Here is a 16,549-nt window from a genome sequence, read left to right as displayed (position 1 = left end):
AACCATTCTCTGGATCAAATGCCATTAAATCACTTTCCTTCTTTGATCAAATTCTATACCACACATTAACAGCTTTTTCAATATTTTTCCCATTTTCATTTTTGTCCTACTGAATTTTTTTTCAGATTATATTCCTTGTAAATTTTAAGATTTTCTGCAACATATTTTTAACTGAGATACTATTATATGCTGGGCAATGTTCTAGCTGATGGCAATACATCGTAAATAAGACAGATATTAATTTCTGCATTCATGGAACATAATATTGAATCATTAATCAGGGTTTTATAGTTGTCTAGAAATAATTTGAGAGTCATAATGTCTGCTTTTGTGAGCTTTCTTTTTGAAGCCACTGTTTCTAACAAGTTCAATGTTTCTGGGTCCAATCTTGAGATTTAATTTATTTTTTAAGAAGAATTGATTCTTCTATCAGTTTTTTTAAAATTGTATCTTGCCATGTGCAGTTTTAGCTGTTGACAGTTTTATTTCGTGTTGATTATTTCTACCAAGTGTAATTTTTTTCCTGAGCCAATTCCCGCAGTATCCAATATGACCAACATATAACACTTTACTCAGGTTTTCACGTATATTAAGTTTTACCACTTGCATCTTTAGGCATTGTCAGTTTTATTTTGTGTTGATTATTTCTGCTGAGCCAAAAATTTTCCCAGCAACCTGGTAAAAACGTCCTTTGGGTCAAATTTGTGGGCTCAAAACTGCAAAATATTTTTTAAAAAATCCTCAATTGAAATGGTGTGGTAAAAATCGTGATTCAAGGCTTTGTATTTTGGAAGAGATGCATGAGAAAATATGAAAAGAAGCACTTCCGATACTTTAATGTGCACACAAATTACCTGGGATCTTGATAAAATGCAGATTCTGATTCAGTGGCTCTGGGGCAGGGCCTGATACTCGGCTTTTTCTAACAAGCTCTCAGGAGATACTAATACTGCTAATACACAGGCTGAGTAGCAAGGAGTTGGAGTATATGCTTTGTGGTCCTGCAGGCTGGAGTTCAAGACCCTTGCTGTCCTCTAAACTCGAGGAACTTATTTAACCTCTGAGTCTGGTTTTAGTCATTCGTAAAATGGGATAATAACACTATTACCTATCTAATAGGTTTGTTGTCAAGATTGAAAAAAGATGATTTACATAAAAAACGTAGCACATGGCTTCCCACCTAGTAAATAAGGAATGGTAACCCTTATTTACTGATGAGTAAAGGTACATGAAAAACACACGGGAGGTTTCAGGAATGAATGGTAAGTGACCTGGCTACTCAGAGTGTGGTCCTTGGACCAGCAACATCTGGGAGCTTGATAGAAGTGTGAAATCTCAGACCCCAACTCAGACCTACTGTAAGAATCTGCATTTGAACAAGATTCCCTGGAGATTCGTGTGCATATTATAGAGAAGCAAGGGCACTGACTTTAAAGAAAGGGGGCAGGAGGCAAGTCTGAAGAGGTATCCCAAGGACTGTAAAGCAGTTGACTTGCCCACGGAGGACTTTGAAGACTTTTTTGCAGGGCTGTGGGGTGAAAAACACCCACCCCTCTTAACCATCCACGCCACACACATTCCCAGGTCAGGCAATGTTAATCAATGAAGCACTCTTTCCAGCTGAGCCTTGGTTAATCTCAAGATCCCTATCTACACAATGCCCTCGGCAAGGCCTTATCAGTGGATCCAGGGTAACAGAAATGATAATTTGCTGTCACTGACACAGACCACTTGGAGCCATAAAAAAACTTTAAAAAGGAAAACATGAGAATATATGTAAGGGCTTAGAAGAGTCTCTGGCACCTGGCTAAACACTCAGTAAATAGGACTCAATTACTTCTACCTAGCCTAGCAATCTGTGCCAACATTTTCTCCAGACAGTGAGTACCTGAGAAAATTTAGGACAGTGTATTCATATTTTGGGGTGTTATAATGCCCTTTTATTGTGAAATGATGGGAGAAGTAGAAAAGGATTTCTTTTTAATTCTCATATGGCAAAATTAAAATTTTAGCAACCCCAAGTTCCCTTCATGACACCATGAACACCTGGAGGTGATTAGAGCCTGTATTTCTGGGTCTGTGGGTACTGGGGTCACTTAGGCTGGTCCAGAGTCGACTCTGCAATTATAGAAATACTGTTGACAAGTAGTGGGAACCCGTGGCAAGTCCAGTGATGACGGTGTAGACCCAGTATGGGGGAGTAAAGTCCAACTGGTCTATGTGGCCATTAGGGGCTGTGACTTAAAATGTAAAGTATTTTAACCTCTTATGAAAGGCTTAAAAAGAGTAAAGTCCAACTGTCCCCACGAGGCACAGTCTACTGAGAGTCTCCTGAAAGTCTCCATATTGGCAGACAGAGGCTAAACTGGGTGGGAGTAGCAGAGTCCAATGGCCTGGAGTTGAAGAGGGCTGCTTTGCACTAGGTGACCTGAGAGGACTTTTCCAATGTGAGCATTAGACTTTTGGACACAAGTGAACTGTTGGCTACATTTTCTGGACGCTGCACCACACCAGGATACCCTGAGGTCCTAGAGCCAACACTGGCTTTGATATGCATGTGCTCCCGCTTCCAAGAGCTCAGCTCTCCCTGAGAGTTCACTCAGTGATTCAGAGACCAAACTGTCCTAACAAGCTGAAGAACCAAAGTCTATTGAGGTTTAAGCCTCCCCCACTTAAAAACATTTTGTTTTCATTGCTTTTTTTTTTTTTTAGGTCAAACCCAGAGATCTATGCGCTATAGTATACCACCTACCCCTTCTTCATACACTCCCTGGTGTTATGTATGCAGTTGCACTGCTATCTGATTCTAGAAAATTAATATGCAAATGGAAGCAACAATGCTATATAGTGACATACAGTGTTATATGTAATTTTCGGACTGGTTTCTTATTGGCAGGGCAATCCAAGAGAGAAAAAGAGAAGGGGAACCAGAGTTCAGAGCTGCAGCATGTGGGGCTGGAACAGAACCCCATTTAATACCACACTGTATTCCATATTTCCAATGGGGGACTCACCCTGACATCTTTTTGAATACCCAACTCACCCAAGCTCATCATTAATTCTCTTTCAAAGTGTGGTATCAACAGACTTTGCATAAAAACATCTCTCAAATAATGAAGGCTTTGGTTCTACTGGATTACTTTGAAACAGCAGCCCTTAAAAACATGATTAAAAGTTTCCATTGAAGTTTATTATTAATGAATAAGGTTTTGTACTTATGCATATGAGGCCTTCTACAGAGAAGGATTTCAAATTCCTTTCTAAATGAGGCCGGGGACAAACATAAGCACGTCCCTTCATGAGTAGATACACCAGAGCTGGTCTATGTGGCCATTAGGGGCTGTGACTTAAAATGTAAAGTATTTTAACCTCTTATGAAAGGCTTAAAAAGAAAAAGAAAAAAACCGTGCTCACCACGCCCAGCTGGTTTGTTGTATTAACCACGTCTTTTGTTTTCTGTATACTGATGCTTTGACATCTGGGGCCTTACTGACCCTGGAGAGACTGCCCATCCCAGGGTTAGCTAATTCCTAGGTAGGAACAACTCACCCACGAGCACACTTTTCAAATGCACACCAACCATTCTAGAGCCACACTCCAACCACCGTCTTTATCAGGCTCTCACACTCCCGGCCATGGTCCACCTAATCACCCCAGGGCCAGGGACCAGACAGCTAGGGACAGCTCCTATGCCCTTGAGTCCACTGAAATTATTCAATCTGGCCAATCTTAAACCTGCTTACCCTGTCTTGCTTGTTCTTTCCCACAGAAACTACAATAAAGGCTCTTGTCTGCGGTTCTCTCTCTCCCTCTCCTTCCAACTGACCCCAGTTCTTCTCCAAATGCCCCCTGCCCTTTCCACCCCTGATGTGGCAAACCCCTTCCTCTTGGGAACTGGAAGAAACTGTCTTTTCAATGGCAATCTTCCTCCTGATCTGTTGACCTGACCATACCTCAAATTTCCTGTGAATACACTTTATAACTATTATTAAACACGTATTTACATAGTCATGACAGTCCTCACCTCTTACCAGGTGAGAGCAGCATATCTCCAGTTTTCTTATTCCCCAGTTCTTTAGAGGGCTCCCATAATCCTCTGTTTCCCCACTACCTTTTCTCTGTGCCCTATTTGCCACCCTTTCTGCCACTCCTCTGCGAGGGCATTTCATCTACCTTCACTAGGGAACACAGTGACGTTCACATAACTTAAACTTTCAACATCTCCCAGGAATTCCTTACCCCATTTTGAGAACCATCCTCTGAAGCCACTCACTTCTGTTACTGTTTCCAAAAATGTGGAGTTTATTTCATTTTATCCTTAGCATCCCCTCCAGGGATTATGGCGATGTGGTTATACCTCTTCTTCCAGAAATTCCTTTGAGGCTTCTAAAATGACCTCCTCTCTAGGGATGTTGAGCGTTCTTGGATTGGTAAAGAAAACATTTCCCTCCCTCCTTCCCCAAACAATTAACTTCAGTGGGGCCCTATTTCCCTGAGAAAGAGACCTCTGTCACCAGTGTGAGGGAGCAAAGAGATCCATTTCCCTCCGTCCCCAATCCCGTCACTTTCAGGTCCTCCTTCAGGAGGATTTGGTAACCATTTTCCACACAAAGAGAACCTGCTTTCACATTCAATTTTATGAAAGCCAAAGTAAATGCTTCCAAAAGGTACACAGAGACAAGAGATTCTTCTCCCACCAGCCTTGAGACATGCAGAAGATGGTACGCTTCAAATCGCACCCCCTCCAGTGGACCACATACTCCCCCCACAAAAGAAGAAAGAAGGAAGGACTGTTTTCTAATTATCCAGTGCCAAATCTGTATCACAGGATTTGGAAGTACCTGAGGTGACCTTCACATACAGGTTTCCTCTCCTTATCTATGTTTTTCTAGCTCACGTCACAACCACCCAGCATGGTTACCTATTTCTCTGTAACCCTGCACTTGAAATAGAGGACTGTGCAAATCTCAATAAACACAACTTGATAATATGGACTAGGAGAAAGAAGAAAACAACAGAATGGACTTAGTCACTCACTGTTGCGGGGATTTGATTGAATCTGTGTTTGAACTGGGAGACTAACGACTCCCATATGACAGTATGTCTAGTTTAGGGGGTTGGTATTTCTGGGAAATAAGGCCCTGCCTCTCTCCACATGCAGCGTTGGAACCGGGAATCTTAGAAAATGATTCCTTCCAATCACCCGAGGCAGATGTTCTCAGTATTCTCCCCATGGCCCTGTGCCCCTCTTAGCTCAGTGCCTCTGGACCAAATTGCAGCCTCTCAGGGAAATGCACCTGTGTTTCTCTGCTGGAAGGCCTTTGCTGCTACCTGGTAGGTCAAAAACACAAGGGAATTCATGTCACCCATGAAGAGCTCCCCAAAACAGACCAATGGGTGTTGGTGTAAAAATACCTCAGTTCCTTTACCTCTCAGGAGGAGAACATCCTACCCCAGATGTGTTCTATTCTGGCTCCCAGAAATCCACAGCAGAACTAAACTTTCCCACAGTGGGAACTTGCTTGACAACGAGCCCTTACCTTGGCTTTCTTTTCTTTCCTGTCTCACTTCCCACTCTCCCACCAGTGTTGCCTGGGATCACCTCTATTGGAGTCCTTGTCATAGTATTTGCTTCTACAGGAGCTCAAACTAAGACCATTTGTGAAAGAGATCAATCCTTTTGTTGCAAGTTCTTTTTCAGAATAAGATGTGAACTTTATTGGAGTCGTTCATGTACATAGTTATTGTACATTTCACAGTGTGCTAAGCTGTGCTTCTGACTAGAAAGATAGGCTCTTCCTATTCCTAGTCATCCTGCACAGTAAAGAGCAATTGGGTAATAAGGTGAAAAGCCAAGGCTCCAGAGTCAGAGCGCTGGAGAAACTAGTGCACACTTATACATACATATTTGCATATATACATATAAATACAAATCTAACTCACCCAAAAGATAGGTCCATATCCTAACACCTGCTAGATGTACAATTTTGAGTAATTTATTCTCCAGGCTTCAGTTTCCTTATCTATAAAATGAACATAATAATTGTCCCTACCTTAAAGGATTAAATGAGATAACTTATGTAAAGCACTTAACACATCTCCTGGTGCAAAGCAAATACTCAATAAATGTCAGCTCCTCTTATCGTTCTTGCACTTTTAGTTTAAATAACTCCTCCTTAGGGAAGGCTTGCCTGACCTGAGATTAAGTCTGTCTCATATGTTCTCACAAATTCCCACGTAGCCCCTACTATATACATACATAGTATATATGAAGAAAACATGCATAATATATTCATACATGGATAACTTCAGTGTGTAGCACAGAGCTATTCACATAACAGATGCTCAGTAATGGTTGTTGAAGGAGCAAACAGGAAGATAGGATAGGATCCCTGCCTTCCAAGAGTTATAAAAATTAATGGCAAATGTGGATGAATTCATGTAGAATTAGACCCTTACAAAGTATTTCACTCCTTCACAACACTCCCCCACAAATAGTTACCCAAAAAAGAGTCCTGCTTTGGAAAAGCTGCAAATCCTTCTAGAAGTACTGCTGTGTTCAAGTCACCGCCTGCCTTCAAAGTCTCCCTAGAGAAAATACAATAGCCCTTTTACTTTCTAATCAGCAGGATCCCCTCCAGAACATTCTAGCACTTATAAGAAGATTTCATTCACCATGATTTCCCCTAAAGAAATCCTAGCTCTGTACTATTAACAACTCTTCCTTAGTAAACTCTGGGGAGAGCTGGGGACAGGAACCCTACTATTTCCCTGTCCTCAGCATAGAATATTTCTCCTGTGCTCTTTTGCCAAAAGTGGCACTTGAGAAGATGTAAGAGGGGAACAAGAACAGATCACTGCCAAGATAACCATGGATAATACCACCCATCTAGGCCACACACTCTAGAACACAAGCAAGGAATTTGTTTTCCAGTTCTTTACTCTTTGATAAAGACAGATCTACAAAGATACAATCTGGCTTTTATGGAACACTCCGTTATTTGGAAATGTCACTTTAACCGTGGCCACCCTGTTTGAGTCACTGGGTCATCTGAAGGTCAGAGAGGTGTAATTCCTTCTCCCGCCTCTCCATACAGAGGAAGAAGGCAGGGGCACCAAGAAAGCAATGCCTGTGTTGGAGCCCCATCCGTGGGCGCCCTGACCGCAGACCGCCTCCCCACCTCACCGCCTGACACCAGACGGCTCCAGATGGTAACCATTTTCATGTTTTCCCAGTTAGGTTTGGAACTGAACCAGTGTCAGCATTCTTAATTCTATGAGCAGACACTCTTGAAAATCCCGTTTCTCTGTAATGGGATTATCTGGGGTCAGCTTCTGCCATTTACTTCTTTCTGTGCTTCTCCCCAGCCCCAACCTTGGTGCCCAGCTTTCAAACGAGGAGCCATTGGGCACCCCTCTGCCATGGCAGAGCACACAATGTCAGAGGAGGAGACTGTGTCTTGTTTTACACTGTTAGAAATGGTTTTTCTGATTATGAAAGCTGTGAGTGAAAAACAAAATCTTCCAAAAAGGTATAAAAGCAAAATAAAATTAGTCATTATCTTACTATTCAGGAAAAACAACCAACCAACCAACCAACCAACCAACCAAAAACCCATTACCATTGGATGTCACTCTTCCAGGCTTTTATATAACGCAACATACACCATACATATTTTCTTTTGTCTTTCTATATCCTTGCAAAATTGGGATCATATAAATGATGGATCTTGATAAATCTCCAAAAGAACCTTCCCCAATTTTTAAGTGGTTTAATCTCTACAGCAGAAGTGCAGTGTTAAATGGCAAAGGTGAGAACACAGCCCGAGGTAGGCTCTGCAGAAGGCACAGCAAACAGGTACAGCCTGGCTTCTGGGCCCAGCAAACCTGTAATAAACCACTGGAGCCTCGGACTTACTAGCTCCATGTCCTTGGGCAAGTTATATAACCCCTCTAACCCACAGCTTCTTATCTGGTGCACAGAAAACGATTAGCACATGCCTAGCAAACAGGGAAAGATACAAATAGATGTTAGTACCTGTCTCCTAAATGACAATGTGGTGCCCAAAAAGACCTTCATCACTTCGTCTGGCTGAACATCTCATTCTCAAGAAGCAAAGGTCAATTTATATGATAATTACTAATTCTGTTAGTCTACTCTGGCTGCTATTACAAACTAGCATGGACTGGTGGTTTAAGTAACACATATCAATTTCTCATAGTTCTGGAGGCTGGAAGTCCAAGATCAAGATGCCAGCTGGTTCAGTTTCTGGTGAGGGCTCTCTTCCTGGCTTGGAGATGGCCGCCCTCTTGCTCGGTCCTCACAGGGCAGGGAGAGAAAAAGAGAGGGTATGTTTTCTGATGTCTCTTCCTATAATGACACGAATTCTATCAGATCAGTGCCTTGCCTTTATGACCTCACTTAACTGATATTACTTCCTTAGAGGCCCTATTTCCAAATACAGTCACATTTGGGGACTAGGGCTTCAACATTTGAATTTGGTAGTGGGGACACAGTTCAGTCCATGGCACTGATGAGTACTGTTAACAAAATCGTAGTGTAGTCCTATGGAGAAAAGCAATGGGATTCTTTCGGCCTACAGCTGAGGTGAACGGACAGAGAGAAGAGGGCAAGGTGAGCACGCCCCACTGTAACGAGAGCAGCACAGTGAATCTGCTCCCACAGGCAGATCGGCGTGTTCTTCAATGCCTTTGTCAACGCCCGAAGAAAAGCACAGTTCACTTCTGCAGACTCGAAGAGGAAGTCCTGACATGAAAGCTCACTGTCTTGGAGCCTTGTGCGATCGGGAGTGGCTTCTAGCTTCACATTAGGAGAGGTTTCTAGTTTCAGGAGTCTTCTTTGCTTTAGATGAAGAAGAGATAAAAAGGATATTAACCAACACTTTTTTAGAAAATGAAGGCAACTCCCTCCTCCCCAGCTGTGGGAGGAATTTCCTAGTTTTGCTGCAGCTGGATGGCAAACGCCGTTGCTGAGAAAGACAGAAATTCATTGTAACTCAAATATGATGCATCTCGACTCACCTGTTCCTGTGTCACACTTCCAGCCAGCCCTGTGGACACTGGTCTGACCCCTTGTCTTCAGGCCAGCTTCTCAAATTCAAACCTCTGATGGGCCCAATGTATTCTACCTACAGACTGTGAGGGAAGCTTTGGTTCCAGAACTCCATCGACCATTTCCTCTTCATTTTCTGCATAAAGAAGGCAGGGTCGTTTCCTGAGAAATTTCACTCTGAAAAATGCCTCTGTCTATAGAAGAGCTAAAGTATCTCATGTGGTGGGAACTGCGCTCAAATATCTCAGTGGTTCCTAACTTCCAGATTTTGCAGATGAAGAAATGTATTCTGGGGGATTCTCAGAATTGTAAAATGAGTACATGCTGTCATAAGAGAGGGGACATTTTAAATTAGGAAGAAGATATTCCTAAAGTAAGTGTTTCCCATGAAGGGCCTCAAACTTAAAGGTTTTTAACTTTAAACTTTAAAGGTTAAACCTTAAACTAGCCCATGGTTAAGCACTACAGTCATTTTGCCACAGATTATAAAATATCACCAAGATAGCACCAATCCACTGATTAGAATTTTGAAATGACTTTTTATTCTGTTCTTCGTTTTTCTCATTTTTAAAGCTGGTTCTATTCTGCTCTGCAATTATCTTCTCACTCTGTCTTCCTCCCGTCCTCTTGTCTCTCTTACACACAAATTCACTGGCAAACCCCACAGGATCAGTGGGTGGTAGACAAACAGTTGTGGTCAGAGTTGAAGGGCATGCCAGGTCTGGACTGGGAAAATGATTTCTGCACCTTAAGCCCTGAAAGCCTCTGAAGTGATTTATGTGAAATAAATGTACTTCATCCACACTTGCAAGTTACGGGAGAGTCGAAGCTGAGTATACGAATTTCATCTCCATACCCTCTGGCTTGGCACAGTGTCTGGCCCAGAGTAGGGCTTCAATAATTCTCTGTTGAATTTATATATGTTGAATGATTATTCATTCATTCACCTGAATTATAATTATTTTTTCCTTCTGATCCCAAACCTCATTCAGCCAAAGAGACATCAAAAGAACTGTGATTAAAAAACAAAAACACTAATTTGAAAGGATACATGCACCCCTATGTTTATTGCAGCATTATTTACAATAATCAAGATATGGAAGCAATCCAAGTGTCCATTGATAAACGAATAAGGAAGATGTGATACTATTATATATAAATAATATAATATATAATGGACTATTACACAGCCATAAGAAAGGACAAGATCTTGACATTTGCAACCACGCAGATGGACCTAGAGGGTATTATGCCAAGTGAAGTACATCAGACTGAGAGAGACAATATCGTATGATTTCACTGGAATTTGTAATCTAAAAACCAAAATAAATGAATAAACAATCACACAAAAAACAGAATCAGACCTATAAATACAGAGAACAAACTGAAGGTTGTTAGAGGGAAGAGGGTGGGGGGATGGGCAAAGTGAGTGAAAGGAAGTGGGATACGGGCCTCCAGTTATGGAATGAATAAGTCACAGGAATAGAAGTCGCAGCATAGGGAATAGAGTCAGATACTGTAATAGGATTGTATGGTGACAGATAGTAGCCACACTTATGGTGAGCATAGCATAAGATATAGAGATGTTGAATCACTATGTTGGACACCTGAAACTAATGTAACATTGTGTCAACTATACTCAAATATAAACAAAAAAATTTTTAAATGTTTTAATTTAAAAAACAAACAAACAAACAAACAGGGGTGCCGGGGTGGCTCAGTCATTTGGGCATTGACTCTTGATTTCAACTCAGGTCATGATATCAGGGTCGTGAGATTGAGTCCTGTGTCGGGTTCCATGCTGTGCATGGAGTCTGCTTAGGATTCTCTCTCTCTCCCTCTCCCTCTGCCCCTTTCCCTTCCCTGCTTGCTCATAGGCTCGCTCTCTCTCTCTCTCTCTCAAAAAAAAAAAAAAAAAAAAGATTAAAGAAAATAAAAAGAAGTCTTAAAAAAAACCACAAGAATTGTGATTGGGACCCATCCCACCACCATCTCAGTTACACATTGCTATATTTTATTCTCAGAAACAACACAATCCCGGAGTGACAGGGCTTGGAATAGAAGGCAGCCAAATGCCATTAAGAGAGCAAATGCTGACCAATGTTTCTTCTTCGCCGAGACTTCTTCCTCCTACTCTCCTCTCTGAAATGGACTGATTCATACAACATAAATGCATGTTCATAATAACCTCCATCTGTGAACCAATTCATATCATTTTGTGAACTTCAGTATCTTGGCACTTTACACTTATTTTTAAAATATTTACTTAAATAAGCTCTATTTAGACATTATTTAGCAAAAGGAAAATGAAATAATTAAAAGGTCAATAAAGCCAATGCAAAGATTCACACTAATTAATTACTCCAAACTTTTATGTCTTTAGAGATTGAGAATTTCAGATATATAATAAATAAAATATAGAAGGCTCTGGATTCCAGAGGTCTCTGGAACCAACATTCTCACTGACTCACATCCTGAAACTGGATCACCTCATCACCTTCTTCAACCAAATCCCTCAGTTGATGCAATCCAGGAGAATTTAAGGACAGTTGTTTTAAGAGAGATCTGAAAGAAAGATTAAACTTTCCACCTGATTTTTCCTTATCACCAATGTAATACCCAAACAGTAATGGCAGAGCAGTCCATCTCCTACTAACTTAAGCAGAAATGACACACTTCAGAAAGAAATTGGGAGACCTCTTAAGACCAAAAGGATGTTGAAGGACTAGGTTTGGGCAATGGCAGGAACCAATGAGCACCAAGGACCAGGTGGTAAAAGCCATGTGACCGGGATCACCAAATACCAGACACCTCTGCTGGCTCAGCCTTTGAAATATTTTCTTCTCTATTGTGTTATTTACTGAATAGTCAAAGTCCAAGAAATAATTTCTGATTGGTCAAGCTTGTCATCTGCCTGGCCCTTAAGATCACATGCTTGGCCTTTAGGTCGCATTCTTGGCCCTTGAACATAACAATGGACAGTAGAGAGGAAAAAATCTGGACTCCCAGATTCCGTAATGTGAGGCAGAGTCTTAGAATTGCTCTCATGTTAACTCACATTTAAAAGGGCATTCCTCCAAAGCTTGGAAGGTTGGGATGACAGTAGGAAGGTCGGGGGTGGGGGGTGGATATTAGAAGCTAAGAAACAAGAAATGTCTACTAGAACTGCCTATGAGAATAGAAATGTTCCTCTTTGACATTGGTATGGTGTCAACTTAACTTAAAATATATGTACATATTTTAAAACTTCTCTCAATTTGGGGAATCTCAAAATACTTTCCCTAATAAAGTTAATTAAGAACATGTTAGATTCAAGCATCTACTTCCTTTCTAAGATGATTTTTTCTAAATCAAGTTAAGGTTTCTTATTCTTATTAACAAAAGCATGTCACAGACATATCTCACAATCGCTCTCTCACTTCTTCCTTGCTCCTCCCTGGTTTCTAATATGAGAAGGAGAAAATGTACCACCTAGGGATGTTTCAAAAGAAAAGATACTATGGCCTAAGGCAATAAGAAATCTTCCTTTTAGGATTAGAAGAAGAGGAAGGGGAGCTGCCAGAAGAGAAAAAGGAAAAGAGTTAAAGGTAAAAATGGAAGCTGGTTGGCATCCAGCCACCAGTGGGTATCTGCTGTGTGCCAGACACAGTGTGTGCTTACCATATTATTATCTCCAAATCACAGATGAGACAACAGACAAAGATTTAAACCACCAGATGAATGACTGAACAAATGAACGTGATGCTGCATAGAGTTAAGGGGTCACAGCATCTGATGTGACCAGGGCCCACATGGTTGGCCAGATCTGGTCACCATGCCCCTAGCCAAATCTAGAGGATGTTGTGTGCCTTGCTTCCCTGCCCACAACTCTTCTACCTCTTGGGACCTGTAGTTCTTCTCCAAACCCCAGAGCAACTGGCTCTAAACTTAATAGGCCTTTACTCTGGAATCCAGCCAATCACCTAGAGCCACATTGTCCTGGGTCACCTGAATATCATTCAGCAACTGAAAAATGTAACACATCTGACAGGTCTGTCTCCTCTTCCCTCCCAGAAGACAGGCTTTATTATCCTATTCTTGGACAATTTTTTCCCCTTGTACATCTACTGCAATTTTATGATCTTCATAAAGCAGTATGCTGCTCTTATGGAGAAAGCCTAATTATAATACCTTACATTTGTACATGGTTAAAAAGCAATTTCTGATAACAATCTGAAATGAAGGCAGCCAGGCATTAATGTCCCTATTATAACCGTGATTAAACTGAGTCTTACATGATTAAATATGACTAGGTTCACAAGACAGATAAAGAGATCACATCCATCCATTCAATAAATATTTGCTAAGCACCTACTGCGTGCTAAGTGCTGTGTGGGGTCCTGGGGTGCAATTATAAGCCATATGGATGGCTTCTCCTCTCTCACAGAGCGGCTGGCTCTGTGTCTTGCCATTTCCCTATCCCTTGCAGAATCCCCACCCCTTGCCAAATAAATTCCTTGCAGGTCCCTAAAGAATCTTCCCAACCACACAAGAAAAACTTAGCATATAAATTTCTTTAGGGGAAGACGGCTGAACACAACTCCCATGTGAATGGTTTAAGCATCTCTCAGTACAGTGGGACCAGGACTTCAGGTTCCTTACCCCCACCTTCTAGGTGGGGATGAAGTTCAGGTCACCAGCCACACTGTGCTGTCTGTTTTGTCCAGCTATGAAACCCTTGCTCTTTCTGATATCAGTGGGTCATTCACCAGGCAGTAAATAGTCTTGTAAAAATGCTGGAAGAGAAACAATTCTGGTGCTCAAATGTGGTGCTTAGAATCAACATTACCCCCCTTATTCATATTTCAAGACCAATTCAAAATGTAGAAATGAAGATGATGTATGGTTATATTTGGGGAGATGAGACTTGATTCCTGACCTATTGGAATGTAGAGAATAACAAAATATGTTGAAAAGTCGTATTACTATAACTTCAACTTTCTCTTTCATCCAACTCTTTCCTTTTCATCCAACACAACGAGCTAAACACAGTACATCAAGTCATTCAAATTCCTTCTTCCTTCCCAAGAGAAGCTTCTGGAGCCATGTTAGTAGGCAATGATATTTTACCAACAGTGGATCTTGGAAGGATCCAGGGAAGACAGCTGCAGAAAACTGATGGTCCAAGAGTACAGGAAGTAGATAAGCAGCCCAAGCCAACTGCATATCCCTCCTTCTGGCCCTCCAACTAGTGGACTTCCATGGCCTTGGATCATAACTGAGGCATCCTGTTCCCAGACTTTGGATACAGCCGGCCTGCACCCGCCCCAGACAACAGGTAAAACCTCTGGCCTCCCCAACGTAGCCAATCATCCCAATGCCCCTTTCAAGCCATTCTTGATGTCCTTGCATTTGCACTCATCTCCTTGCTTCCTGGATTTCTGGCTCCATTCCTTATGCTTTTACATGTGACCCCTTTTGGTCAGCAACTCACCAGCTTCCTGTTCTGAAGATTTAGCCTTCAGTTTCCACCTCTCCCCAAACCTGTTCTCAGTTCTATTTAATTCTTGGTTGGGTTATCCTTTATAGTCCGAAAAAAAAAAAAAAAATCTCAGTCTTGGCCCCAACAAGTTCCCCTGGACAAAGCATTCTTAATAGTTTCCTTTACTACTCTCTTCCTACTAGATCTTCTTCCTATCCCTAAAATGTAAGCTAACCTGTAATTGCAACAAACCAAACAGTTTCAGGTAGAAATGATCAGCTTCAAGAAATAGTGAAGTTAAATACAGTTCTAATCATTGGAGTACTATGTGGAGAGTTTTTCATTAAAGCCAAGAGGACAGAGTGATTTATGACCTTTCAGCACCCTGAACAGGACATCGCCACCACAGCTGGTGACAGCAGTGTGGCTGTGCCATATGGTGCAGGAAGGAGGACAGGTGTGGGAGATGCGGTCAGACAGTCTTCCTGTATTCCCTGCTCTAAACTGTGCCGGGCATAGGAAGACAGCCAACAGACACAAACAGCTCAACCACCCCTCCAAAAATCATGGCAAAGGGAGAGTTCACCAGCACAGGGGACTCCTCCAACCTGGCTTTTAAAGAGGACCCTTTGGCTGCAATGAGAAGGGTGGTCTGGAGAAGGGGAGCACGGAGGCACAGGCTTGTCACAATGAGAGCAGACTGGAGTGTCGAAATGGGGCAGTGGCACTGGGAATGGGAAAGACAGTAGAAATCAAGAGTTCCTGCAAAAGCAGAATGGAAAGGTTTTCATGGGGAATGAGAGCAGGGAAGGTGAACTCGGGTCTCTAATTTGGGTACATGTGTGAATGTTAAAGGCTTTAGCTCTGCTGGAGGTTTGGGGCAATGTGGTGCTGAGTTTGTTTTGGGACATGTTATGTTCAAGGCCCCAGAGGGACTGTCACTATGCAGACATCTGAAAGGTGAGCTTTGGACAAAAGGGCTTAGAAAATGTTTACATCATCAGAGATCTCTATCTGAGAGTCAAAGAAAATTTCTTTATAACTTGATAATATAGTACCAAGACAGGGGCACCTGGGGGGCTCAGTCAGTTAAGCGTCCAACTTTTGGTTTCATCCCAGGTCATGATCTTGGGGCCCTAGGATTGAGCCCCATGTCTGGTTCCACTCTCTGTGGGGAGTCTGCTTGAGGATTCTCTCTCTCCCTCTGCCCCTCGCCCCACTCGTGCTCTCTTTCCCTCCCACTCTCCCAAAAGAATAAATCTTTAAAAAAACATATGGTATCAAGACAAAGAAAACAATATCATGTATATTTATGACAAAGTTCATAGAAGAACCGCTGTATGAACTCATCAGAGCATGAGAAGAGATTTAACAAAATAATGGATAGCAGGGGCGCCTGGGTGGCACAGCGGTTAAGCGTCTGCCTCTGGCTCAGGGCGTGATCCCGGCGTTATGGGATCGAGCCCCACATCAGGCTCCTCCGCTAGGAGCCTGCTTCTTCCTCTCCCACTCCCTCTGCTTGTGTTCCCTCCCTCGCTGGCTGTCTCTATCTCTGTCGAATAAATAAATAAAATCTTTAAAAAAAATAATAATGGATAGCATAACGTTTTAGGCAAAGAATATTATGTTCCTTGTGAACTATAGAAAGGGATGCGTGTGTGTGTATGTGTGTGTACATCTGTCTGTCTACATGGGTCTGTAGGGCCAGGACTAGAAGGGGTCTCCAAAAACCACAGTAACCAAAATAAGTAACTTTTTCTTCATAATATTCATGCAATATTTTAAAAATAAAAATTAATACAAAAACATGTAATAAACAAAATATAAAAATTTTAAATGAATACAGGATCAGCTACAATGCACGCCATGCTGAACTATTTTGGAAGCTAAGGCAAGGAAAAATCAATAAAATTGACCCTGCTTCTATTTACAGTTTTTAATATTTTATTCATCATGGGTTTTTTTCATTAATTTTGATAATTGAAAAAATACTGCATTAAAATATTGATCTTGAT

General features: G+C 41.7%; 1 long non-coding RNA gene across 1 annotated transcript in view; it reads right to left on the bottom strand.

Moving 5' to 3' along the window:
- Window positions 1-452: 452 nt before the first annotated feature.
- Window positions 453-16,549, bottom strand: part of LOC123001531 (uncharacterized) — a 159,256-nt gene continuing 143,159 nt past the window's right edge. Inside the window, exons 6-7 of the long non-coding RNA XR_006410514.3 lie at window positions 9,043-9,209; window positions 453-8,863 (exon numbers count right to left, since the gene is read on the bottom strand). This is a non-coding gene — a long non-coding RNA (uncharacterized LOC123001531). The remainder of the gene's footprint in view (window positions 8,864-9,042; window positions 9,210-16,549) is intronic.

The sequence above is a fragment of the Ursus arctos genome, unplaced genomic scaffold (assembly GCF_023065955.2).
Source record: "Ursus arctos isolate Adak ecotype North America unplaced genomic scaffold, UrsArc2.0 scaffold_3, whole genome shotgun sequence".
Classification (NCBI taxonomy): Eukaryota; Metazoa; Chordata; class Mammalia; order Carnivora; family Ursidae; genus Ursus; species Ursus arctos.
This window is presented reverse-complemented; position numbering and strand designations above follow the sequence as displayed.